Source organism: Cuculus canorus, chromosome 4, assembly GCF_017976375.1.
Source record: "Cuculus canorus isolate bCucCan1 chromosome 4, bCucCan1.pri, whole genome shotgun sequence".
Taxonomy (NCBI): domain Eukaryota; kingdom Metazoa; phylum Chordata; class Aves; order Cuculiformes; family Cuculidae; genus Cuculus; species Cuculus canorus.
Window position 1 is genome coordinate 29,477,191 of NC_071404.1, and position 26,515 is coordinate 29,503,705.

The 26,515-nt window shown below is 40.8% G+C and overlaps 1 protein-coding gene across 2 annotated transcripts in view; it reads right to left on the minus strand.

The window, feature by feature from the left end:
- The window catches only part of LNX1 (ligand of numb-protein X 1), a 157,330-nt gene that overhangs the window by 82,308 nt on the left and 48,507 nt on the right, over positions 1 to 26,515 (minus strand). For both annotated transcript variants that reach the window (XM_054065987.1, XM_054065990.1), the window contains exon 2: positions 10,294 to 10,386. The gene's annotated coding sequence lies outside the window, so the exon portion shown is untranslated. The remainder of the gene's footprint in view (positions 1 to 10,293; positions 10,387 to 26,515) is intronic.

A 26,515-nucleotide genomic window follows, 5' to 3' on the forward strand; every position in this document is an offset into this window, starting at 1 on the left:
CAGCTATCACTTTTTTTTGGTAGAAATAAAACTTATAAGAGGTTACCTGTATTCACACATATTCACAGGTTTGCAACTCCTGTTATATATCTGTATTGAACTACAAGACTATTTGAGTTAACAACTGAGTATAAGTTTAAATAAGCAGAGGAGAACAAGAGCTAAACAAAATCTAAACCAAGTTCTCCTTCTCTCCTCACTTCAGCTGCAGTTACATGTCTAAAAACAAGCTGCAAGATACAGCAGGAGTGAATGTAGCCTTGATTTACCTCTTATGGCTCCAGTGAGACTTTGTGGGTTTTAACTCAGGTGAGGGGAAGAAAAAGGTTTCCAGAGGATTAACAAAAAGATGGGCTAAAGAAGCTGCAGCACAAATGGCACAGATAATCATTCAATATTTTAAATAAACCTTCTTAGCAAAGGGAAGACAGGAAACCATACCCATGTTGTTAACAAAAATGTAATGTAACATAGAAGTCACTTTTACATACTGGCATGTATGTAGTATGTATAAAAGAAGTATTTTAACACAAGCTACCAAGAAATGCAGCAACCTACAGGTACATTATATGGTCTACTCTGTGAGATTATGAAAATAATCTTACATTAAGCTACGAGGAGACTGAATCAGTAATGACCAACACAGTAAATATTTATTGCTACCTTGTTGCATGGCACTCTGGAGTGTGCAGGCTGAGGTTCAGACCCACTCTCTCCTGCTACAAACCAGGGCTGGTTTGTTTGCTGGAGCATTTCCTTCCACCTTCACTCCTCTGGTATAATTCATGCTCAACAGAAATGTAAAAGATGCAACAGCACAGAACCTAATACAAGTCTTTAAACTCACATGTCTGGCTTTACCGTGTCTCTCCATATGAGGTCCTGTAGGCATAAAATCCCTGGGCTTGGGCAGGTGTGCTGAGCAGAGGAACAGCATTCGGCATTCAGCCTTCAGCCATCACTACAGGCAAAAAAGCAACTGGCAGCTGTGTCAGATGGAGAAGCGGGTGGCATGACTGAAGGTATAAAGAAAAGCTGAATTGCATAAACCTGAGCAATTTAAGGTTTAAAAAAACCACACCCTTGCTGTGATTTCTCCTGCAGGCAGATAAGCATGTGCAGGCTGCTCAGACAACAGTGTAATTTGAAGCTTTAACTTTTCTTTCCAGCACATACCAAAGTCCATTTTCAGTATGACTCTTCCTTGCATGTTTTTTCTTCTTTCAGTCTTGCAATCAATGTGGTTCAAATCTTAAAAAGACCAGAGAGTCACCTTAAAAACTGTTTCAAGACAAAGACTAGTATTGGCCTTCCCCTTTGAAAAGGAAGATAAGGCCTGCAAGCTCTAACCTTGAGTCCATGCTTTGGAAGCTGGATCTTCACTTTGCTTCTGCACAGTTGAAGCTAGTGGTGAAGACTTCAGGCACGTAATTTGTAAACTATGGAATCTGCTGGCTGAAAACAATCTCTGCTAATTTTCCGAATATTGCAAAATAAAGACGACTTTAAACCCTCTTATCCAGTAATTTTCAGTGGAAAAAGCGCCCCAAAAACTGGTAAGAGGTTGTACTGCAGATAAGATTATGTGCTGCTGAATTGAAATGCAGCAGCTGAGTGGGAATGGTAATTACAAAGCCAGCAGCAGTAAAAAAGGCCTTTTTTTCAACAAGTATTTTCAATGTAGGAAAAAAACCCCTGATCTTCCAACTACATGAATCACTAAAAAATGTAACACTTCAGCCGTCATAAGTACTATGCATATATAAGCTCCTATGGATGAAAGCGTTATTCAGGAAGCAAGACAGATTTGGAGATGGACTTGAAGTAAGTAACTGCATTATGTGCCAAGAACAGGCGGAAGGAAGTCCCCAGTCTCCGATACAAGCATCTATGGCTACTAGGTCTTGGCCTCCAATTCATTCTTACACAAATTTGTTTCCCCTCAAACATTTTAAAAGCATACTTGCTACTTGTGATTATAAAATCTCTTGTTAAGTATTTACTTTAACAAATTATTGAGAAACTTGTCAAATCCTACCAGCAAGCATGACAGTCACGCTCTTTGCCTAATGGATGTTTGTTTGCAGTAGTATTTACCTTTCCTGCACTGACAGTAGAGCATCTCTGCTCTGAATTGCTTGAGGAATCCTGGGATGGGTCCCTATCAAGCCAGCTTGCCTGTGCTCAGTATATGGTCACACAAATGCCAAGTTTGTGCTGGCAGTGCCATGCTGAATCTGTGACACCGTGCAGTGCTACTTTGCTCCTGCTCTTCCCCCGTGATGGGTGCAATACAGAGACACACAGCCCGCAAAGGACCAGATGTCCACAGCAGTCACAAGGCCAAATATGTAAGCCTCATGCGTCAGCTGTCTGCAGAATTGAACTATGCATATGCAATGTACTTTTAAAAACATGCTTAAGCTACATAAGCTTAAACATTAGCAAATACATCCCCACAGAGCAAAGCGTCTGTTTAAATCCTTCCTCACATGGGAGGTCTCTCAGGGGCTGACTGCCACAGATCAGAAAGCCCAGAACCCTGCTGTCACAGGTGACCACATCAGACATTCTCAATTACAGCCTTAATTTCCATTTTAGAAACTAGCCAAGTTTTCACCCCCTCCCACTGCTGGGAGGCTTTTCTAAGTTTCCAGACTAAGAGCCAGTTCAAACTCATTTGTTCTCACGCCAATGTTATGGGATTGCTTAAATGGCCTTTCCCATCTCATGTTTCCCTGTTTTCCTTCCCACTCAATCTCTCTAAGTCTCCACTAAGAAGAAAGGCTCTCAACTCTCCTGCTCACCCAAACAGCCCTCTTGGATACCCATTCCTGCCCAAATTCTTCACTGTGGAATATGGCATTAATAGTTCCTGACACATACCATGCAAATTATTTCTCCAGAAGGTGAGTTGTTTATCGGCTCTGAATCAAAAAGCTAGTGAGCTGTACCTGTTGATGGAAGATCCTATGCTGAACCTGCCTTTCTTCTGATGAGAAGGAACATAGAAGAATCTCTTTTGAACTACAGCCTGTGTATTACATTATTTACAGTTTTTCTCCTTTGCCTGCAGCTGGCCAAAGGATCTGGCAGTTCTTCATCAACAGCATAAAAAAAATTCCTGCCATTATTCATTATTTTGCATTGAAATGACAGCAGCATCTCAAAGATCTGATAAAACTGCTTGGTAAATTTCTCATTCCATGGTATAGCTTCATACTTTGGAGGCAAAATAAGTTACATATTTATCTCTGTTTAATTTTAAACCAAATTCATTCAGTTTGTCTCAACCTATGCTAATATGGGTATGAGGACAGGCCTTTTCCGTTGCAGATATGCTGCTCTTCACTACTGCTGAAATTATTTCCAGGAGGGGAATATGCTATAAACCTCTATTGTGCTAGACTCATTCATTTATTTACTTCAGCTAAATGATTTCAGTATATATTGCAGCCATCAGCAGCAGACTATGCAAGCTAAGTTTGAATAACAGTCAAGTCAAGTTATGGAAAATTCTAATAATCAAATGTTAGGTGATAATATTGTAATGGATTCTATCTGTGTTGAGTTGAAAAGATCTCAGTCTTTCAAACATACTGCCTGCATAGCCTCCTCTGAAGCTCCTGTGAAGCCAGAGTAGACAAGGCAGGGGACAGGTCAGTTCTCTGCCTGCCACTGCCCCCTCTCTTCCAGCCACTTGTCCTGGCCAGCCAAAAGACAGCTTGCAATGAGGGAAATAAAAGACCAATCTCTGGTATGTGTTATGCTCCTTTCTGCACAGATCTGGCATGGAGATGATCTGCACTGTCTCTTTCAAGCACCCAAGGGATCTGCAGTGCTTTTGAGTATTTCTGTGACACCCATGTAGCGGCAAAATACACTCTTGTCCCTGCCCCCTACGGATGAATGGTAGAATGAGGACCAGGAGGTGGAAGGTGGGTTGTCCTAGCTGGCACTCTACCTCAGTAGAGGAGTAGCAAGAAGGTGGAGTTGGGGAAGAAGCATCAAGAGCTGTGGGTCATGGCCCAGGGTAATGCGGACAGACTAGCCAGGAGGACATGGGGTACCATCTAGGATGAAACAGTAACAGAAGGCCACATCCACATCTGGCAAGGGCATTTGTTTCAATGGTCTTATGTAGGATTGCACCAAATATAAACCTTGGGTTGTAGAGACATACTGGAGAATAGAAACAAACTCCGGGGGGAAAAAATCAGGTTTAGAAATTACTCCAGAATCAACATCAGGGTTTTCATCTCACTTCCCCCTCCTTGTTTCCTTCTTGTGGCAAATCAGTGATCTGAGTTGTATCACAAAACATAAAAGGAAAGATTGCTAAGTACTTGTACTACAGACTCTTGGGACTGCTGAGTGCCATTGACTATGGACTTTGCAGTCATTAATCACCAAGGTTAAACTAGCAATTCTCTGCAGTGTTATAGCTTAAATAGGATGTTGACTTCCAACGCTAACCTACTTGGTGCATATTACAGATGACAAGGATCTTACACAATGTATGTTACTCTGGGAAGTCATACTTCCAGTTTTTGTCATAAAAACTTACCATATCTTCTGCATCCTGTACCTTTAAATTTTCTAGAAGACTCCTGAGAAGAACAGAAGCATGATGAAGGAACTAAAACCAGTATTAAAATAATCTCTTGTCCTCGATTAATGAACCAATATTAGTACCAGACTTACAGCTACTGTTTTTTGAAATGAACATCTTTCAGGGGCTGACAGAGCACAAAATTAAATATGGCCCTACTAGGAGAAAAAAACCAGCAACTAAAATCATCCCACCAAAGAGGTCGCACGGCATCCATCAGGAAGGGCACCAACTGGGAAAGCCAGCAAATCCAGCTGTACAATCTCAAGTGAAGCTCAGGGTCTTTCCACCTCCTCCAAGAAAATCTGTGAACATGTGAGTTGTACGTATATAAGCAAAACAAACATTCAAGTGGCCAAACCACTCTGGCTGTTGAGAGAGGATAATATTACAGATAGGCAGGCTCTGTATGTTTTCCCTTGGGAGAAGTTGAGATTAATCTGGGCTCTCGACACATTCATTTGTTAAACTGCAAAGCAAGGTCATTACCATTCCCAGGACTATTAGATTTACCTCAACAAGGTTTGCAGCATGGGCGGATTACTGACCAGGTAACGTGGTAATATGAATACCTTCTCTGGGATGGACACTGATCCATTAGAAATGTCAATCCTATGCCCCACCCCAGTTTTTTATTACCTGTGCCTTTTCAGAAGAATCCATTTTCACAGTACCTCCCAGAGATCTCTCCAGTGTTGAGAGATGGACTAAGAAGAGCTTGGTCCACTCTTCAGAGGTGGGCATACTGAGGCACAGAAATTAAGTGACTTGCTCCTAATTACCAAGGAAATCTTTGGCATAAAGAGCATCTCACTAATTTTCCCATACTTTGTTATGCACAATAAGAGGAATTGTTTAAGATGGAATAAAATGCTTGTACTAAAATGTCTGTACAAATACATAGCATGTGCACTCCATCCTTGAATTAACTATTACAACCAAGTTTATATCCTGGGAAATTCACAGACTTCAAGATTAGAAGAGAGAAGGTCATCTTGCTCGACTTCTTGCATGTCACAGGCTGCCATATTCCCTGCTCTGTGCCCTGCAGAGACCTTGCTGCCTTTGCTTTAGCCACATTAGGAGCCTTTCTAGACAAATGTACCATTCTGGTTTGAAGAACCAAGAGGTGCGGAGCTCACCGGTCTCTCTGGTAGTTTGTTCTGGGAATTAATCATTCATACTTGTAAAAACACATGGATATTTTCTTGCTAATTGATGACACTGTTTCAAATTATCATCATCAGTCTATGTTGTACATTTCCCAGTTGGTGAAGGAACCATTCCCCAGCTGGTATCTGCATCTTTTACCATTACCTGCTTTACACTTGCACTAACTTCCCAAAATACTTTTCATGTGGAGCAAAAAGATTGCATTACGATCACCAGGCACATTACCCAGCCCTTAGGTAAGGTTTTTGTTATTTCCTGCATTCCCCTCCAATTTTTAAATCATCATTTAAAGTGTCATGTGATTAATGTTATGCCACATGAGTCTTCCCATACATACTAGAAACACAGACAAAATCAGGCCCTTAACTCCCTTCTGCATGCATACTCCAGGATCACACTAGACATTTTGCCCTGTCATCAAGCTAGGACTACATTCTGAGGCTATCCATTACAATGTCCGAAGTCCTTCCAAAGTCTTTATTTTTTTCCCTGAGCTATCTTCTCCATTTCTGTAGATATGCTACATGCTGTTTCCAGGTTTATAATTTTGCATTTAGCCATATTAAAGCACTCTTTACTTGGCCTGAACTCCTCTTTTTAGGTAATTAAGATTCCCATTTCTGTAGCACCATGCATGATCTGTGAGTGATACAATATTTTCCTGCAAGATCAAGAAGTGAACATTCACAGAAGTGTGCCGAGTCCTGACTTAGCACTAGAACCTCAGCAGAATCACACTTCTTAGTGTGACTCTGCATCAACTGCTTTTGATACATCAGTTCTTAGTCACTTGATATGTGCTTACACAAGGATGTAAAATGCTTCATCTTTATTCAAAACATGTTATGGTATCGAGCTGAACATCTTTCAGGGTTTGTTATGCCTTCATAGTTACTTTATTAACCAAGCAGGTAATCTTACATAGAAAGCAAGCGAAGTTTACCCGACAAGATCCGTATTCAATGAAAATATTAGTGGCCGCCATTAATAATAATCCTGCTCTTTATTACTTGAATTCCCATATCAGCATCTCTATTATTTTACTGGAAGTGAGGTCAGGGTAGCTGCTCTGCTGCTATCAGAACTAACCTGTTTGTGCTCTTACAACATTGGCAAAAAAAAAAAACTGGGCATGTTTTCAGTCTTGGCAAATTTCTCCAGTATCTCCAAATTTAATAAAAATTAGCTTCAATGGGCTGGACAACTCAGCCAATTTTATTTTTTTTTTTAGGATATAAAGCTTCAGGTTATACAGGGTCTAAAGCTTTTCCTGAAGTAGGTGTTGTCTAATATTCTTTTAATAACATCTTCCTCATGTGATAGATGTACATCATCTTGTTTCTTTCCAAACAAACCAGAAATATTTACTGAACATTTCAGCTGTCTACGTATTTTTTATTAGGAAGTTTAGTACCTTCAACCCTTGTTTGGCTTATATCACTGCTACATTTTATTCCTTATGTAAATTAAAAACTCTTTCAGAACACTATTTCCTTACCAGAACTAGAATTTGTTTTAGACTTTGCTAGTAGTTTCCATACTTCATAACATATAAATACCAACAGATGTCTAGCTCCCCTCTTCTAGCTCTTCTTTCCAATGTACAATCACCCACTTTATTTAGATATGCAAGAACTGTGTATATTCACGCCAACATATATGTGTCTATAGATATATACATACATAGCACCATCCACAGATATGTGTAGGCAAATATATACTTATTTAAACATGGGTGTGCACATGTATAAGCACATTCCTACTTTCTGTTTTCTTTTGCCACACATATTCTCTTAAAAATGTTCTGCCTGGTTAGCAAACTCTTCTTGAAAAACTTACAGTTTTCATTTATATCTTTCTCTTCCCAGACACTTTTATTAGGAACTGTCCTTAGCTTTGGGAAATAGTTCTTCTCAAAACAGCTTGTATAAAATTTACTCTTTGGGACTGTTTTCATTCAGCTATATTGAATATAATCAGGTCATAATTACTGTTTCCCAAGTTAACACTCAATTTCCAGTCTAGTAGGTAAATTCTTTTCTATCTGTTGTCAGGCTGTCTGAAAGCAGAACTCTTCCACATCAGGTTTGATACCATTTGCTTTGTAAAGTTATCATCCAGTATCTAACACTTAACTCTAGTGATGTTTCATAGGTAGCTAAATGAGGTCTTCAGCAGGTCTCCAAAATAAAGTTCCCCATAATTACATGGTTCTCTTCCCACATGCAATAATAGCGCATCTTGTTTTCAGATTAAGTTCAATGACTTATAATATTGCCTCTGCTTGCTCATGGGCTTTGGTAATCAGCATATTGCACTGTTTTTCTTAAGATTCTGCACTTCCCAGTTCTAAGTTATGCATATATGTGTCACTGGGTCATACACAAAGTCACTCCTCTCACACAATTTCTTTTATCTCTCTTTGCCTACTTAAATAGCTTATACCATATTCTGACATACTGGTCCCTCTAGCACTGAAGCCTGATGAGACAATTAAGTTGAATTCATCTTGATTAATGAGAAATTCCAGCCCCTCTCATCTCTTACCCAGTCTCCAAGCTTCAACGTATAAGGGTTTCCAAATGCATTTCTTATTGGATTCTCTATCATACTGATTTAATTTTTTAATAGGGAATTTGAACCACATCTACTATCTTAAACCGCTTCTGCATGTTGTACTTTAGATAAAATTGTGGCAGTTCTTAATGATCAAGATTGTTTTGTCCTCCACCACACCTACTCAATCTCTCCATCACTTAGTACTGCATATATTATAAGCCTGTGCACATTTTTCTCCATAGTATATTTTAAGTCCAAACAACAGAGATATTTTGTGCTGCCCCATGGGATGCTGATACAGACTGTATCTGCAGCACTATTTAAATAATGGCATTCAGCATCCTTCTTTCAGTGTTGGAACATCCTGGTTTTGCAGATAACTTTGCAATATAATTCAGCAAATGCAATTTTTAGTATCAGTGCAAGTACTCCACTGAGGTCACACAAGCACAACTTATCAGGGAATTGCAGTCTGCTGCAATACTTGCAATACTTTGCAGTCTCAGGACTCTGTGTTTGCCTGAGGCAGTCACTGAAACTCTGAACAGACACAGATATGTTTCACACAGGAGGAAGAAATGCATTAATATCTGGACATCTGACAGTTGCCCACTTGTAGCTGCTTTTTTCACACAGGGCAAACTACAAAGCTCTGCAGAACCTTGCTGGGAACAGGCAGGACCTGGGCCAGTGCCCACAGCCATCTCGGGCATAGCTGGTGACTACACTGACACCTGCCTTTTCATAAGAGGACAAGACTCTATGGAGGAGCAGGTTTCACTCAGCCCCACTGACTGCACTGAACGCTGGATTGTCCCTTAAAATGTTTAAGAGTAAGCAACCTAGCTAAAGAGAAGCAAGGCCTGTTTTATTAAGGATGCCATTTCCACAGATGCCATTGGAACTTGCAAAGATGTAAGTTCAATTCAGGATGCTCTGACGTAAGGCCCTCCACTCTTATCTCGGAGAGGCAAGGAGTCTTCTTGTGTGGAAACGCTGTATCTTTTAGAAAACTAATTGCTACAACAGGAAAAATTGTATGCTTTCAAATGTGAGCATTCTTTTGGTCACACTCACTGTAAGTCCTGGTATATCCACAAAAAAAACCCCCACAAAATGTGTCAGCTTGGTGGGACAGAGCACATATGAACGAACCACTTCCTTTGAAGAAGGTGAGATATTTTCTGTACACCAATTGCTAAGCACCCCAGCCTTTTTATTCGGAGCATGTTATTGCTTGAATATCAAAGCACAGTGTTGCAGATGCAGCAAGCTCAGCAAACAGGGGATGATGCACATCTTGCATATGACCTCTCATTGTTTTACTGGGTTAAGCATCAGTCTAAGCACAGTCCCTTTTATACACCAGATGCTTAAATTGCTAATTCATTGATACAAAAGGGGAGTGTAATGCACAGAGTATTAAGTATATCAGAAAAGTTGACACTCGAGCATATTCACATAGGGACAAGTGAAGCATATGACATGTTCTATATACACAGACAATATCCTTAGCGATGCCCATCGCAAACTGGGAGATGGTGATAAGTGAAGGCATTTAGCACAGAACTGCAATCTAAAGCTAAAATGAGCAACTGCTCCTTTTTCCTAAAGGGATCTATTTACAAAGCCAAAGGTCTAAACACAGTGGATAGAAGAGCAGCTCTTTGCTGACCTTCCCTAAATAGCACAAGTTCTGGCCTTTCATGGGATTCTGCCCTCAGTCTGTAACACAGAAAACATATTTTAAGTTTCCAGCAGCTCATGCTTCCATACCTGTCAGTCTCTCAGAACCCACGATGACTTCTGCATTCAAGGAACAATTTCAACCACTTCTGACAGATGAGAAGGGCTTTCAAAAGTGATAAAACAAGTTTGGTGAAAGAAGGTGAAGACGAAAGACTGATAGCATTTTTACCACAAGAAAGCTCTCACAGAGGATGGCTTACCAAAATGCAAAGCTCCCATTCCTAGCATGAGAAAGAAGTCTTGGATGTCCAAACAGCAGGAAATCTTCCTTGGAACTCACTGCACTCATGAATCTGAAGTGAAACAAGATACTTTAGATATGATGCTTGTAAATCTGTTTAACTATACTTGCTTTCCTCACTGGAAAACTCATATCTTTCATATTTTCAAAAACCATAACAAGCGGATATAACTGTATAATGTACATAATGCACATATACATAAAACTTAACAAAAATCTGAATGAAATCTGAGCAGTTTCTTATGGAAAGGTTATTACGATGATTTGATTGATTTGGTCTGCAGTCCATAATGTGAATGCGTAAGTAACACTCCAAACAGTAGCTCCTTGAGAAAATATTTATTTTTTATGCATTGCACTATGAAATGCCTTCAAAGTGGCAACTCCATCAAAACTGTTTAAAAAGAATTAGGAACCTCCACTCAGCTGACTTAAAAATCTCATATTATTGTGTCAGTGTTGTAGTGTACTTCCCATTTCAGTGCGTTGTGGCCTGCAACTAAACCACAAAAAGTTCTTCAGCGACCTACAGAGGACTTATTTGACGTTGCAAAACCTTAATAAACTCAGCTTTCAGTGTCTGATGATGTCTTCAGTTAATATTTTTTGTGCTTTTTCTAGCATAATTATACTCAGATAATCTGTATTGAACTTCTTTAACTGCTAAAAAGGTAGAAGTGAAAGCCCAGCCCAGGCGCATGATGCAGAGGCTTCTTGAAAAGCACTTCCACCACAGCTCTGCTGCTTGAATCTCAGTTTATAACACTGAGTTTATAAGAATATTTACTGCTGAGGTTTTAGGCCTCTGTAGACCATATACACTGAAACATTCCAGATCAGGGACAAAGGCACCAAAATATTTATGGATATATAATATGATATATGATATGATGGTAGGAGTTGAACTCAAATCTCCACAGGTTCAATGTCGACATACCCCTGCTTCATGCTACCAATCTTCCCTCTTGCTGCTTTGCTGGGGAACTGATGCTGAGCTTACACTACAGGAGGTACTTATTAAGTGTATATGAATGGGGTTGCTATCATCTGTTAAAGGCTTCAGGCTGAAGCAGTTGTTCAGAGCATCCCTGACACGTATCCCGGCTGCTGACAGAACAAATCTATATTCATGCCCTGCAGACAAAATTACCATTGGTATTTAGATTTGCACCATGTTCACAAAGTTCCTTGGGAGATCTGTTTACTTTGTATGTGAGGAAATGGATCAGAAAATACTGACAATTTTCAGAATGCTTGCTTTGAATTTCAATGTCTCCTCCTTATAATGGCTAACAGTGAACTACTGTTGCTACACACTAAGTCCCTCACACTGCACGTAAAGTAGGTTGATTTGCTGAGTGCGTGGAGACTGCAAACTCCCCTGCCTACCCCTCCCTTCCCTAAACACCAGCAATGGACCATTATCTTTGATTTTGACATCTGAAGAGAGAATGCAAATGCCAGGAAGGAAGTTTTTAGAATCTGTAAAAAAATACTCTCTAAAAGACCTTCCAAAGGGAATATTACAACAGGATACAGTAAAGAAAAACAGGAGAAGAATTTGAGGGGGAGAAGCTCACACTATATATGAAAAATACTTCTGAGAATAAACAAAAATAAAAGCACATCCAAACCTACTTCTGCTTAACAGAAAATATATCATTAGTGAAATTTGTGCTTAGAATAAGCTAAACACATTAGTGAAATACTTCAATAGGTCTAATTTATACCTTCCAAACTGTGCAGTGTAGTACAAAGAAGATGAAAGTACACTTGGAATTAACGTTGGGGCCATCCCTGCTGGACCACCAAAGCAGAAGGTAAAGGGCAGAGGTTACAAGCTAAGTAGTAGGACTTAATTTCTTTGAAAAATCTCCTTTACATTACCAGGATATCTCCTCAAGAATCAGGAAAAAAATTATCTCTAAAGTCATTGAACTGAATATTAAGAAACCACAGTGGTTCTGAACATCTTGGTAATAGCTGGTCACTATAAAATTGTCATCTTTTATTATGTTTTGGAGATAATGACTAGCTTAAGGCTGTCTACATTTTATAGAGTAACAACATATATTATAAAAGCAAATGTTACCCTAATTGTATCCTCTCTTCTCCCGCAATTTCTTTTGCTGAACACGGTGATATTAGACTGTACTGTGTAAGCCATGCAGACACAGGATCGTAGAATGTTTTGGGTCAGAAGTGACCTTAAAGATCATTCAGTTCCAATAACCTTTGCCATGGGCAGGGACACCTTCCACTACAGCAGGTTGCTCAAAGCCTCATCCAATTCGGCCTTGAATACCTCTAGAGATGAGGCATCTGCTTCTTCTCTGGGCAACCTGTGCCAGTACTTCACCACCCTCATAGCGTAGAATTTTGTCCTCACATCTAGTCTAAACCTACACTTTTCAGTTAAAATGCATTACCCCTTGTCCTATCACTATATGCTTTTGTAAATGTTCCTCCCTAGCTTTTCTATAGGCCCTCTTTAAGTACTAGAAACCTTTTATAAGGTCTCCCCAGAAGCCTTGTCTTCTCCAGACCAAACAACCTCTTTCAGTCTATGTTAATGGGAAAGGTGCTGTAGCCCCCTGATCATCTTCATGGCCCTACTCTGGACTCGGTCCCACAGGTCCATGTCCTTCTTTGGACATGTCCTTCTGGGGCCGCTGGCGGCCCCAGATTTCAGTGCAGTAATCCAAGTAGAGTTTTAGGAGAATAGAGTAGAGGGGGGGAATCACAGTCTGCACACGGAAGAATTTGCAGGCTAAGCAGCTGAGATCAGGAGATAAACTCTGCACAAGCAAATCCAGAACTACTCAGTGTTAGACAGATCTGCACTGGGCTTTGTGTGTGATATAAAAGGCATGCTGGAAAGACAGGCTTTTCAAAAGAGACAGGGGATGGTGACTTGCTGAAGAAGGCTAAAAAGCTCTGAACAGGTGTGAAGTACAGCTGACTTTCAAATAAACTTCTGAGCAGCTGAAACCTCCTAGCAAATAACACAATGGAGCACAACTAAATAGCAACACTGACTTTGCTTGTGTTTTGTCCTCAAATATCAAGGCAGTAGGTTTTTGTCAGAATGCTTTCTAGGCCCAAGAACTTCATGATAAACTCAGAACAAACCTTTGCTCATCTACATGAAGTTGTTCAGATTTGTTACAAAACAAGATTTGCTGGTTTAAACTGAAATTGCAATGAAAGATCATAGAGGAATAAAATGGGAAGTATTAAGCTTATGGTTGAAATTATGATGCAGTCTGAAAGGAAAAACGTACAGCACCTTTTGCTGGAGTTTTCATAAGTAGTGTGGAATTACAATGACCTGTAGGTGCTGCGAAAACAGAGCAGAACTTGCACAGCTCTTGTGAGGCTCTGGGTGAGTGACAGAACTGTGCTTTGTAACCTGAACTATCAAAAGCTGTCCTGGAGAAAGGTGCTCATGCCAGGGGAAGAGAGTATAGGGAAGAATGATCCTTCCAAGAGGAAATCCATCTGGTTGTCTATGTTTACTTAAGAAACTAGAAGACACTCTGCATCATAACTTTAAATCCAACTTCTCCCTAGTTAATAATTTATCATTAGCCCAGTTATCTGGGGGAACAAAGTTGAGGCAATTGCACCTTTGCCTGTCTGTTTCTGCCTGCCTCCCTTTATATTTTCACATATAGTATTCAGTACCCTAACTTAGACTAAGGATAACAATCTCAAAGATATTATGTACACATAAGTACAAAGATAATAAGGTGAGTGGTAGAGGAAAGAGACGCCATTAAACATTCACATAGAAAGGAAGGTTAAGGCATAAATATATCCCATATTAGACACTGAAGAATCAACAAAAGGCTCGAAATACTTGAATACCTTGTGGAAAACACTGCAATTGAACTCACGCCTTTCTAAACATCAGGAAACCCAGCTGATTTCTTACACAAATCTGTAAGAAACCAGGTTTCACTGGCTCAGCTTCTCACTCGGAAACTTCACCTCAGCAAGAAAATCGATTACTACAGTTACAAAATACCTGTATTCTGTCAGATGGAGAGCACAGCAAACAGGCTCTTGGTGAACAATCTAGGCATGAAAAATGTCTGCTAAGCAGTTCCCAATTAGCAGTCCTCACCAAAATAAAGCTTCCCTTCTCCCCACCTCGAGGGCAGCATCTTCAGGAGCCAATGGAAAGGAGGGCTCTTTGGCTGGGGGCACATGGGGCTGAGGCTGCTGTGCAGGGAGGGCTCCCTTGCTCAAAGGGAAGTGCAGTTGCAAACCCAAGAACAACAAAGCAGCATTACACTTAATCCGCTGCCATCTGGCTTCATTTTCGCAATCCACAAAATCAAACACAACATTCTTCCACAAAATCCCTGAAAAACAACACAGAACTAGTGTCAAACCCCATGTCCCCTCCCTCCCTGGCCCCTCTGAAAACAGAGCTGGAAACAGAGGTTTCTCATAAAATGAAGAGCAATTCCCCAGAGCAACATTTCTACAGGAGCCTTCGGGCTGCCGATATTTCCATTGTGGCAGAAAAGTTTGTATAACGCAGCACTGTTTGTCATATTTATGGACACAGGGAGGGGGAAGATGATGAGAAAGAGAAAAGGGGACAGGCTGTGAGCAGTGGTTTCAATCCATAGACAAGGAACGGCCTGACAGAGGCTATTGACTCTGTGTGTTTGCTGAGCTCCTGATGTGACCGAGGGAGGAGCAGGACCATCCACCTTCCCCAGCATAAACCAAGTGGCCATCCCTGAGGGCCAAGGCAAACCACAGCCTTTAAACTAGCTGGGAATACAGTTTTTCTGCAGATCAGCAAGACAAATTCCCTTAGAATTATTTCAAATATCTGTTGCAGGAAGTCTTGGTTTGCGACATTTGTACTGTTACTGAGGCATTAAGGTAGTCTACATAGCATGTTAAGTGGGCTCAAAATTGCCTCATCACTGATGGTTCTCATAAGTACATAACAAAGAGACTTCTTTCCATAGCAGAAGGCAGGAAGGCAACAAAAAAATACTTCAATAACGTCTGATTCAGGCCGAATTGTGTTTCCACTGACAAACACCGAGAACAGTTTGCCAAGACTGAATCATATTTTCATTGTCACCTCCTAGCTTCGGGATGTGACTCAGCTGCTGGGGTTCTGGTGCCCTTTCAGGCACTGGAGCATTGGAGAAGCCTAGTCTCCAGCATGACATGGACCTCCTGCAGTTCCTGTGCCATTGCTGCCAGCTCTGTGCACGTGTTTCACATATTCTAGGACACCTCAGATAGCACTAACTGCCTAAATTTAGGCAGCTGCATGAGACTGTAAGAGCTACCCCACAGAGGCTATGACCTCTGTTGCAGCATCCTCATGTAGTTCATGATCATGTATCTGCTTGCACTCCTTGGGTGCTACCTATAACAAGAGCAAGGATACGTGGGTGTCTTCCCAGCTGCCAAAACAAGTGCACTAGCAAGCAAAACATTCACACGTTAATGATTCTTTGCTCAGCTTTCATAAAAACTGTCAGCAGAGAAAGCAAGGCAGACACTATTCATGTGCCTGCCTTAGGGTTCAACGTCACAGGGATGTCCCCAGGCATAGCCTGTGCCGTGCTTCTGAGCATGGCTGAGCATCCTGTCTTCCGGAAAGTTCATTACTGAAAGCAGCATTAATGTTAACCAGGCACATCTCTGCGAAGTGTTGCATGTGCGCATGCATTAATCAGATGACTCTCTTAATGTTCAGGATTATGCCAGGAAACAACCTTGCCTGGCCTTCATAAATAGATTAGAAGTGAGGAGAAATAGAAAAAATAAATTCCCTTTGCTACAACAGTACCACCTGCAAGGGACACGTAACTTCATAAAAATTTCTCCTAGTGAAACTCATAAGCGTTTCCAGTTGTAACATATGAAAGACCACATTCATATCATGGCCTGAGAGGAGGAAATGGCACACTTATGCTAAATACTGGGGGACTGGTTTTACAGCAGACATTGTATCTGCACAAGCTTAAGCATCATAGATAGAAAAGCTGTGCTCTCACACACCAGCAGCTCAAGCAACTACACACCCGGGAGGAAGGGGGAGGGACAACATAATCTCCTGTGAAACCAGAACTGCAAGTAATACAAAAGAAACACTTGTATTGAGGAGGACAGTAAAGAAACAGTAAGAAAATAAGATACCTATATTCCTAATATTAAAAATAAAATAAAAATAAAACAAACCACTAAAAAAAAAAAACCAAAAAAAAAAAACCAAGAGAAAACTCTGTTACAATCCAGGCTAAAAGGGCTGGGGAACCTGCACTATGATGAATTATGCTGATTTTTAGGGTATAAAAGACAAATACCATGACTAGTAACAGACTTAGAGCTGAAATTACAAGCTGTTTAATTAGTGGTATGTTTCACAAAAGCATATATTCTGCAGGTTTAGTCGAAGCATTTGATCATTTCGTGCTATAGGCTTCTGTCTCCCTTGCATTCTCCAACAATGTTGCTAGATCAACATCCTTGCCCCTGTTGAAAAGCTAGATTTGCAGCTCTGCTTTACAACCAACAAACCTTTAAAAGAACAGTGGAGTTCCAATTGCAGGCTTTTATTGCTAGCAGCAGTCTCTCCAGGTCACTCAGCTTGGTTTTGCGCACACACACACCTGGTAGCTCCCTCCCTCCTCTAAGTCCTTTCTGCACATCATGACTAAGCAGTCATCTAACAGGTGGGCTGAGTTCCTACAGCATTAAAGATGTTTCCCTTTGGGACTGAGATTAAAGAGATACATAGGGCAAGATTAGGGAATTGCTGGATTTTGAAGGGGTATTTCTGTTTGTTTTTCTGAAAGATAAACTCCAGTGTGTTCCAATCCAATACAGGCCCTGCCGAACACTTCATAGCTATGACAATAAGATTCAGTTTAGCTCTTGGCCCAAACTATGTCCTCTGTATAATCAACACGTGAGAGTTCTTCCTTAACAAAAGCAGGAAAGCTCTGCACCACCAGTTCCAAAGGTGTTACATTTTCTACTCCAGAAGCCTATAAGGACTAAAAAGAAAAAAAAAAAAAAAACAAAACAAAAACAAAGAACCCCCCCCAAATTTACATCCTCATATATTCATTTAGCCACACCTAGAGCAGCAGCTACCTGTTCAGCATCATTAATAAAGATGACAACAGAAATACAATCTTTCATGAGTTTGTTGTCAGAATATTTTCTATGTATTTTTTAGTTTCTTAACTGTATCTTGGAGAAAAATAAGGCTGAATATTATGAGATTTCAAAGAGGAAAAATCACACTGACACCTGTGCCCTCTGTATTGAGATCATTACTAAACTTGTGTATTCAGAACCTGGTACTTTGAGTACGGCTACTTGTGCTTCCCACTCCCCTTGCCATCCTCTGCCTTTTCACTTGCTGAACTGGAGCTTCTCCAGGCAATATGAACCCCTAAGTATTTTCAATTGATATTAATGGATACTTGACATGAGTTTGTAGCATTACTCACGCCCAAAACTATATAATTTCAAAGTTTTATAACCAAATTTATTCCATTACTGGAGTACAATCGAACTCTTAAATAGAAAGGGGGGCTTTGTTAAAAGGATGTTGCTTTTGCCTAAGTATTGTCTTTCCCTATACTGCAAACTGGCAATACTCTTGGAAACCTTTGCTGAGAAATGGTATTCTATAGCAATTAAGGTGTCTCAATGGAGCTATATAAAATACTTGAGGAAAATGGAGTACAAATTGTGTAAGACTGAAATATTCATCTCCTGCCATCTGCTACACAGGATATATGCGATTTTACTCTTTCAAAGCCTGTAATCTCTCTCTGTACAGCAGTTTAAAGCTCTGCTGTATTTTAAAATAGAAAGGTAAAGCTTTTTTCACACCCTGTTTACTGACCAGCTGGAACTGCAATGCCTGTTCCTCCTCATTTATGAGAGTTCAGTGGAGAGGGTGGTGGGCAGCAGCCCAGTTTAACTTCTCTGTGAAAAAATGTTGATAAGAAACAAAAAGAAAAAATGGCTGTAAAGTTCTTCCTTAAAAGGCAAGAGAGGTCTTATGAATGAAAACCGCTCTCCTTGACTTCATTTCATAAATAGGCTTCTCAAAGCCAAAATCACTCATTCAGAAAGGATCTCGGAGACCAACCCGAACATGCTGCATGGCCTCACAGTGTCATTCTCACCATGGGTGGGAAGCTGCAGTATAGCCACAGACTTGAAACTCAGGCCGAAATATTGTTAAAATGCAATTATAGGATACAGCACAACAATCGTGGAAAAGGAAAGTGGGTAACAGCAGAAAATAAATCACAACTAATTGAAACATCATTTTAGAAACTATTGCAGCTCACTTATTAGAAACACAACACAAGTATTCTTGCTCTTTTTATAATGAAAGGATTTTTTTGGTTTCATTTTTAAAAGGCACACCAGATACTCTTTCCTCTTTACACTGTGTAGTGTTGTTTTTTCCATCTGTGTTTATTCCATCTTCCTTCAATCACTATCTTATTCACAGAATGCTAGTTCAATGTCCGCAAGAGGTAATTTGAGTGGAGACTAAATATTTGATTAAATATTTCTGATATTTTATCAGTAGTATTGCCAAAATCCTGTTTTAAATAGTCTCTCTGAGTGTCTCTACAAAAAAAGAAAAAAAAAAACCAACAGGTTTCTAACCCAAGTGCTAGCTCAAGACAGTTAACAGGCTAGTTTTTGGCTGATCTGCCATCCACAATGACAGCGCACAGACACTCTACCTGGATTGCAATTGCTACAACCATCTTTCTCGGTTAACTTTTTGCCCTTCCCTTTCTGATTATGGGAAGACCTGTTCTGTTTTGATATGTCTAGCAATCTGTTTTAAATGAGCAGTGATTCTCCTTAGGTCTTTTCCAGCCCATGTTGCAGTCAGCATGGCTGCAGTCAAAGGAGGAGGTCCCACATGGGCCAATATTACCTCAAAAGAAATAGAGAAGATACTTTCCCATGGGTGAAGAGGATTAGCAGCAACCCTGTTATCCTTCCTTTCTTCCAACTGATGGAACTTCAGCCTTGTCTTGGTCGAACAAGGGCCAGAAGCTCTGCTCCCTGCTGCTCACTGCCTGTCAAGATGGAGAAATCTCTCTGGCTTAGTAGGTTGCATTCACGCAAAAGCAGGTACTTGGTCAAGGATTACCAACGTATCGCTGGCTGTGAAATTCAAGGTGCTTAAATTTTCCTAGATGCTTCTTTCAGGTATTGGAAGGGGAAAAAAGAAAAAAAGAAATCTATAAATCCCAAACCTCTGTTCTCTCCAGATGAAAAAGAATAGGAAGTTGCTTTTCATTAACCTCATTGAGAGAGGAAGGAGAGGATTTGCCACAGTGCGCTCCTATCTGCTCTGCAGCACTGCTAATTTGAAGCACAAGCACTCAGACACTGGTGGCTGTCGCTGTCCTTTGGATCTATGAGAGCCACTCATACTGCAGTTGGTGTGAAGCACAAGTAGAATCCAAACTACCATTCTTCTCTGCAGAAGTATATTAATGCAGAATAAGAACTACAACAGTGACCAGAATTTCCTTCATCTGTCAGGGAAAACAGTTGATGAAAAGTCCGTGTTGTTTTTGTTCTTCAGAGAAGAAAGGCTATTACACGAGAATCTTTTCCTCTAAGAGGAGTCTGATCTGCTTCAAACCCAGCACTTTAATCTTCCTATTCACTGCTGTCATGAAACACAGGAAAACTGCTTCACAGTACCTTGGCGTGCTGAAGAAAATCTTTTGAATTCAAGTTACCACATGTTCGGAAAAGGAAAGTACTCATGGAAGGTGTCCCACAGGCTCATAAAAATGTGGTCATTAACAAAGATTTTAAAAAGAGTTAAAATATGACAGTTACAGCAGGAAAGAAAATGCCAAGAGCTGCTCAGGTCTGGAAAAAAAAACATTAAAAAAAAAAACAACTTTAAGAGCAGATAGAACATGAAGATTATTTCTTTCAACTTTCTACAGAAAAATCCTAAAACAGAATCTACTTTAAAAGTCTATAATTTAAGAAAATATTAGGAAGTATCATGAAAGAAGCTGCAAATTATACATCCACTGTAGTCCTGTGACTTGGTGCAGAACAGCCTCTTTTCCAACGCTCTGGATCACAGACTGTCACAAGAGAGCCTGAATGAGCCACAGCTGTATCTTTCTAACTGCATTTCAATTATTGAAGTAGAAGGCTTGGGCTTGGACTACACATGAAAAATGCCAGCTTCCCAGAATATTTCCCCTGGTGAGTGGTATTTTTGGTTGCTTTTTTTGTTTGTTTAATATATTGTAAACCTCTTATAAAAAATGGGAATTTTCTACCTTTCTGGTGGAAAATGGCTTCAGTTTACCTAGATCCAGTAGGCTCCACAAGGAGAGAGTATTATCAGGAAAAGAAAGGACAAGACTGCTGTAAAAATACAAAACAGGCAGCGAGGCTCTGGAGGAGGCAGAGACACCTCCCGAGTTAAATTGTGGTAGAAGTTGTAGGCTCAGTGGACCAACCCCACCACCCAAAAGAGGCCTGGTTTCAACACAGCATCTAAATTCCCAGCTGGGTCGCACACAGAGGTGTGCCTCAAAGCTAGCAGTGAGAGACAGTCTGAGCATCTCCCTTCTCAATACATTTTCAGGTCAGCCAAGCAGTGGTAAGAACCGGTGTTCAAAAACTGCACAGACCAAACCAAAGCCAGTAAGGCAGTACAGCACAGGTACACACAAGAAAATCATCAGAGCTTTTTGCAATTCTGTTGTTTTCTCCATGCTTCCTCAGAATGACTGTCATCCCCCTAATGAGGGCAGTGTATCTTATATATCTCTTTTCTTAGCTGCGGACTATGAGGCTGTAATTTCCCCATCCCAAAGCAGACTTTGAGGTGGTATTCCTTGGCTTTTCTTACAAAACGGTCTCTGCACAACTATCACATCTAAGAGAGACTTAAGCCATACTGGTAATAAAACTCCCGAGCTCTTTCGTGTCTTTGGCACCTTTACAAAGTAACTAATAAAAGCATTGGCAGAACAGAAGGTAAATGGCAGCCAGCAAGTTTTGGAGGGAACATTGGCCAAAGTTTTAAAAAATTGAATGATTTTTCCTTCTCACTGCATTTCCTGTGAGATCCTGCCCTTTAGCCAAGGACTAAGTCTCAATGTAATTACATCATTCATTTTTTTTTCTCTCTGCCATGGCAAAACTTAGCCTAGAATAGCTTGGACAGCATAACCTGAATTTATTTTGCATTGCCCAAGTTAACTCAAATGCTACTTGAGATAAAAGAAAGCCATATGTGATAGTTCACATATAGCCATATGTGAACACACTGTAGAAGGGTGTGTTATAGATTTTCCTGTAAGAAGGAGTTTATTCAGAAAGCCAAGAATTAGAGCTCATGCTGTGTGGTGAAGGGGATAAACACAACAAAACAGAGAAAGCACTTTAAGGGTATAACAGTTGTGCTCTACAAAGACCAGAATTCTTGACTTAGGGTCAGTTTACAAAGCCATACACAGGAGGCAGCAGGCACCCCGAGTCTGTAAAGCTAGGTAAGAAGTGTACAGCCCTACATTATTTTGAATAATAAAAATCAACTTGCTGCACATGAAAAACACGTTAACATGAAGACCTATTTTAACAAGATGAATCAATACAGTTGGTACAAACGGTCAGAGACGGATGTAAGTGTTGTTGCCCGCATTGCTCATGTGCCCCTCCTCCCACCTGCATGGTGGGCAACTGGAATTTACAATTTACAACTGGCAGACTGCTTACATGTTCTCCCAATATATTAACCATTGTCTTGATTTGTGTTTTTTTTTTTTTAACAACACAGATCCTTTGCTAGGCTTTATTGTGGGCGAGGTTAAGTACATGGCAAAGTTTTCCATATGGAACGGTTTAATGGCTGTGGGATATCAATGTTTTCACTGCTGTTTACAGCAGATGGGGCTTAGTTAGACAAGGAGCCAGTTACCGTGGCTGTTTTTACAATTGTTTTACATGTCTTTCCTATCACCACGTGGAGGTAAAGCAGACAAATGATGTCTTCAGTGATGGAGAGCCTGGCTACAAGGGATGTGTTGGCCAAAAGAAAGAGGCAATGAAGGAAAGCAGAGGATTAATAAATAATGTTCATGTCTACATCTGAATTTCAGTTAGTGACAAGCCCTGCAAGTGCCACTTAGCCACTGATCTTACTATCAGCCACAGAGTGGCCACTAATTCTTCTCAAGGTTGTGACGGATCCAACCAGTTAGGCCAACAGCCAGTTCAGAGACAATAGCCTCATCTCCTTCAGCTGTTTCAGCCCTACTTCCACATTTTCCATCCATCTTCAGAGATCAGAATATGATATGCAGCAGTATGCATATTAACATCACCACTTGGGCACAGAAATGTATCTACAATCTCAACCCTGGCTTGAAACATTGCAGCCTCAGTTATAGCTCTCAATCATGAAAAGCAGTTGGAAATCCCTAACAGTTCGTATGTGGTTTTTGGGTTAAATTCAGGTTTAGGCTGCGGTTATATTGCACTGAGTCAAGGCCATTTTTAGGTCCTCAGCTTGGTATTTCCCTCAGGGTTTCTCTCTCTGCAAAGCAATGCAGGATGAACCCACAGCCTGTATGTGCTGGTTACCACCCATAATTTGTGTTTCCCTCTGGGGAACTGTCAGTCCTGGCTTTGAAATCACCCTGATGGGGCAGAAGACGGCAAGGGGCAGTGGTGAAAATTGGCATGTGGAGGGTTGAATGCACCCTTCGACTTCTGCTAATTTCAAAAGCAAGCATCTGGGAAGTACCAAGTGTCCACAGGCTCACCAAGGGCACATGGAGCCGGAGAGAGTCAATTTGCTCTCAGTGTTTCAGAAGCCATTGTGGAGATGGGAACATCATAGCCTTCCCCAGCTTGTTTCAAAAGAAAGCCTGCCTTTGGCCCTTCTACAAATTAGGCTAATCTCAAATACAATAGAGCCACTGATCTACTCTCAGGGTAAAGGAGCAAAGGAGAGGGCAGGGTCTGAGCAATAGCAAAATAAAAATCAACTGAAACAAAGAAGAGCATTTAGGAGGAGAAAAAGAAGGAGTTGTATAAAAGCAATGACATTTTTGATAGAACAAAAAGCATATTAGCTGAAAGCCAAGTATTGAATCCAGGGAGGAGATTTGAATCATCCCCTTGGACTTGCTCCACTCTTAATAAAACCTTAACTATTAATTCAGAGAAAGCACACGTGTGCATGAATCAGTAGCCTAGTGGGTCTGCTTTTGAAAGATGAGATTTCCTGAGCATCAGTTCAAGTAAATGTTAATTGTTTATCCAAACTGGAATAACTTGAAGCAGAGAGGCTGAGGGTTTCCTAACTGCCTTCTCCTTGGGCAAAATAGTGAGGAGAGACCTGGACAAGTTCCTTAACTGCTCCACCATTCAGTAAACAAGATGCCCTCACAAACCCTTTCCTCCCTTTCTCTTTAAAGCGCTCCAAAAGAAATATTCTTGGAGTTTGGTTAGGAAAAGCCCTGAAAACCAGAATTCCTCTCGGTACTGTCTGACTTGGATTTACCCTTGAATTATGACTACTGTAGAGCAGCCCCAGTGCTGACACCCAGAGGAATGAGCCTTTTCCAATTCCCAGCTCTCCTTGTAGTTCCCAGCACCATGACTGCAATCACGCACATGCCAGAAGATTTGTGCTCTCATTCAAAACATAAGCTGACTAGGTACCACACAGAGGCAACCAGATTCTACAAGCACTGCTGAGAGCAGCACTTTAATAATAGCAGAGTATGGCTCGCTGGTAATAGTCAGCCACCTGTCTTGAGCTTTACTGTAGCCCTGAAGTCAAGAGTTGTAGCAAGCTTGCTTTAATTAAATGCTATTTTAAAACACCAAACAGCTATGCTCCCTTACACATCAGCTGATCACAGTCAGCTCTTAGTATGTTCGCAAAACTTGTTTATACATCAGCTGTATCCCATAGGATCAATCCCTGCTGGCAAACTGAATGCTTAAAAGTGATGTTTCTCTGACATTTTAAAAACAAAGTACAACCTAACATTGTGGGGGAAGAGGAGGAACTTATATCCTTCTTATATCCCACATTTTTTGGAGACTGGAAGGGCAGGAAAGAAATGGTGTCCTTAATACCAGGTAAGCAAAATGGTTCCGCTTTGCAAAACTGCTCTTTTTGTCAGCAGCCGTAGATTTTTCACCTGGGCACTGCCAAACAGGAACTGTTCCTGTTGCCATGAACGGAAGGCAGGATATTTTGTTGCCATCATGTCTGATATCGCCTTCCTACCTCTTACAAATCCCCCATGGACTGTAAACCACAGGTTGCACAGGGCTGCTCTAAAGCAAATATTGCCATCATTTATTTTTTTGTTATATCTGGGGAAAGTAGAAATCTGGCTCAATCTGCCACAGGACTGCACTGCTTATTCCGATTTACACCTGAAGACGCAATGTACATGCATGGAAAGAGGGATCTATCCTAATTCATGCGCTTACTGAACTGCAAGAGCTCCAGTGCTGTGGTGTTCCCAAGACAGAGGGAAGGCAAGAAAGCAGAGGGGTGAGGAAACAAGCGTGACAGCCCCAGGAGAAGCCCAGACTGCTACCAATGCTGCCACAAGAGACTTAGATTCCAGTTATAGAGTGGTCCCTAAGTTCTCCTGGCCCTGGGGTATAGAGGGAATTAGTACTCTTAGCATATCTAGAAAATTCCTCTTCATTGGGTCATTCCCAGCTGCATTGCCTCAGATTATTTGCAGACCAAAATGAGAAGCACCAGAAAGATTTGTTTCCTGTTGTACTGGAGCTCTTTATCCCCGCACTGTGCAGTGCCAATGTTGTCTGGGTGCTTCACATTCCTTTCCAATTCAGAAAATTCAACTTTGTGAGTCATCCAAGTGGATAGCTGAAATAGATCAGGGCATGCCTTGCTAAGATAATTAAGAAGTTAGTAGAAAGAAGCTTACACCAGGCCCTAGGAATTGCCTGGCACAGCTCTGCTAGATGGGAAAGCATCAGCAACTTCCACATGAATAATCCTCATGTTGGAAAGCCTGCCATCAATCCTGAGCAAATCAAATCCAAGCAGCAGCAGTACAGAAGACGTATCAACAGACTGAAGTATCTTGAAGTTTTATCTCTTCCTAGAAAACTATTTTCATTCCTTTAGTTGCTGCTTTTTATGCAAATGAGAGAGGTGCTTAAAAAGTAGAGTTCTTTAAGTCTTACTAAACACACACAGACACAAACTAGCTCTAATCTGGAGCACAATCACTGAACCATAGAATGGCTGAGTTTGGAAGGGACCTCTGGAGGTCATCTGGATCAACTCCCCTGCTCAAGCAGGGCTGCCTAGAGCCAGTTGTTCAGTACCATATCCAGACAGTTTTTGAGTATCAACAAGTGTGAAGACTCCGTAACCTCTCCAGGCAACCAGTACCAGTGTTCAGTTACCTTTTCATTAAAAAAAAAAAAACCCAAAACAAAACAATGTTTCCTGATTTCAGGAGCACACTGCTGAGGTTTATTTGGGAACTAAAAATGATAGCACTAGGAGCAATGTGCCATAATTATCTTCCATGATTTTCAGAGCTAGTCTTGAACGTTTCCAAGAGCTGTCTAGAAAACATCAGTTTGACAACAACACAAAGTACAGACCGGGCCAGTTCTTTGACTACATCTACTGTAAGTGCGTACTAGCCACCACAAAAGCATATGAATGAGAGCAGAAACTATACCCATACTTTAAATATGCATCAATATACTTATGTTCTATTATCATATATACACAAACACACATTTTACATTGACCTATGTGAATATAGGATATATACTCATTGGCATGTGTCTTCCCTCACCTTTCTCAACCACACTGAAAACAAAAGCAATTCCTTTCTCCAAAGCAAGAAATCTCTCTTCAAGGAAATGGAGCAGAATTAGCAATCTGGCCCTCAGGCGCTTGTTCACCTCAGTCTTTAACAGTAAGGTAAGATGTTCTAGAGGCACACAGACCCCTGAGCCAGAAGACAGGAAGGGAGAGCAGAACAAAGCTCTGACGATCCAAGAGGAAATGGTTAGAGACTGCTTGGCGAATTAGACATTCCCAAGTCTATGCGACTGGACGGGATCCACCAGAGGGT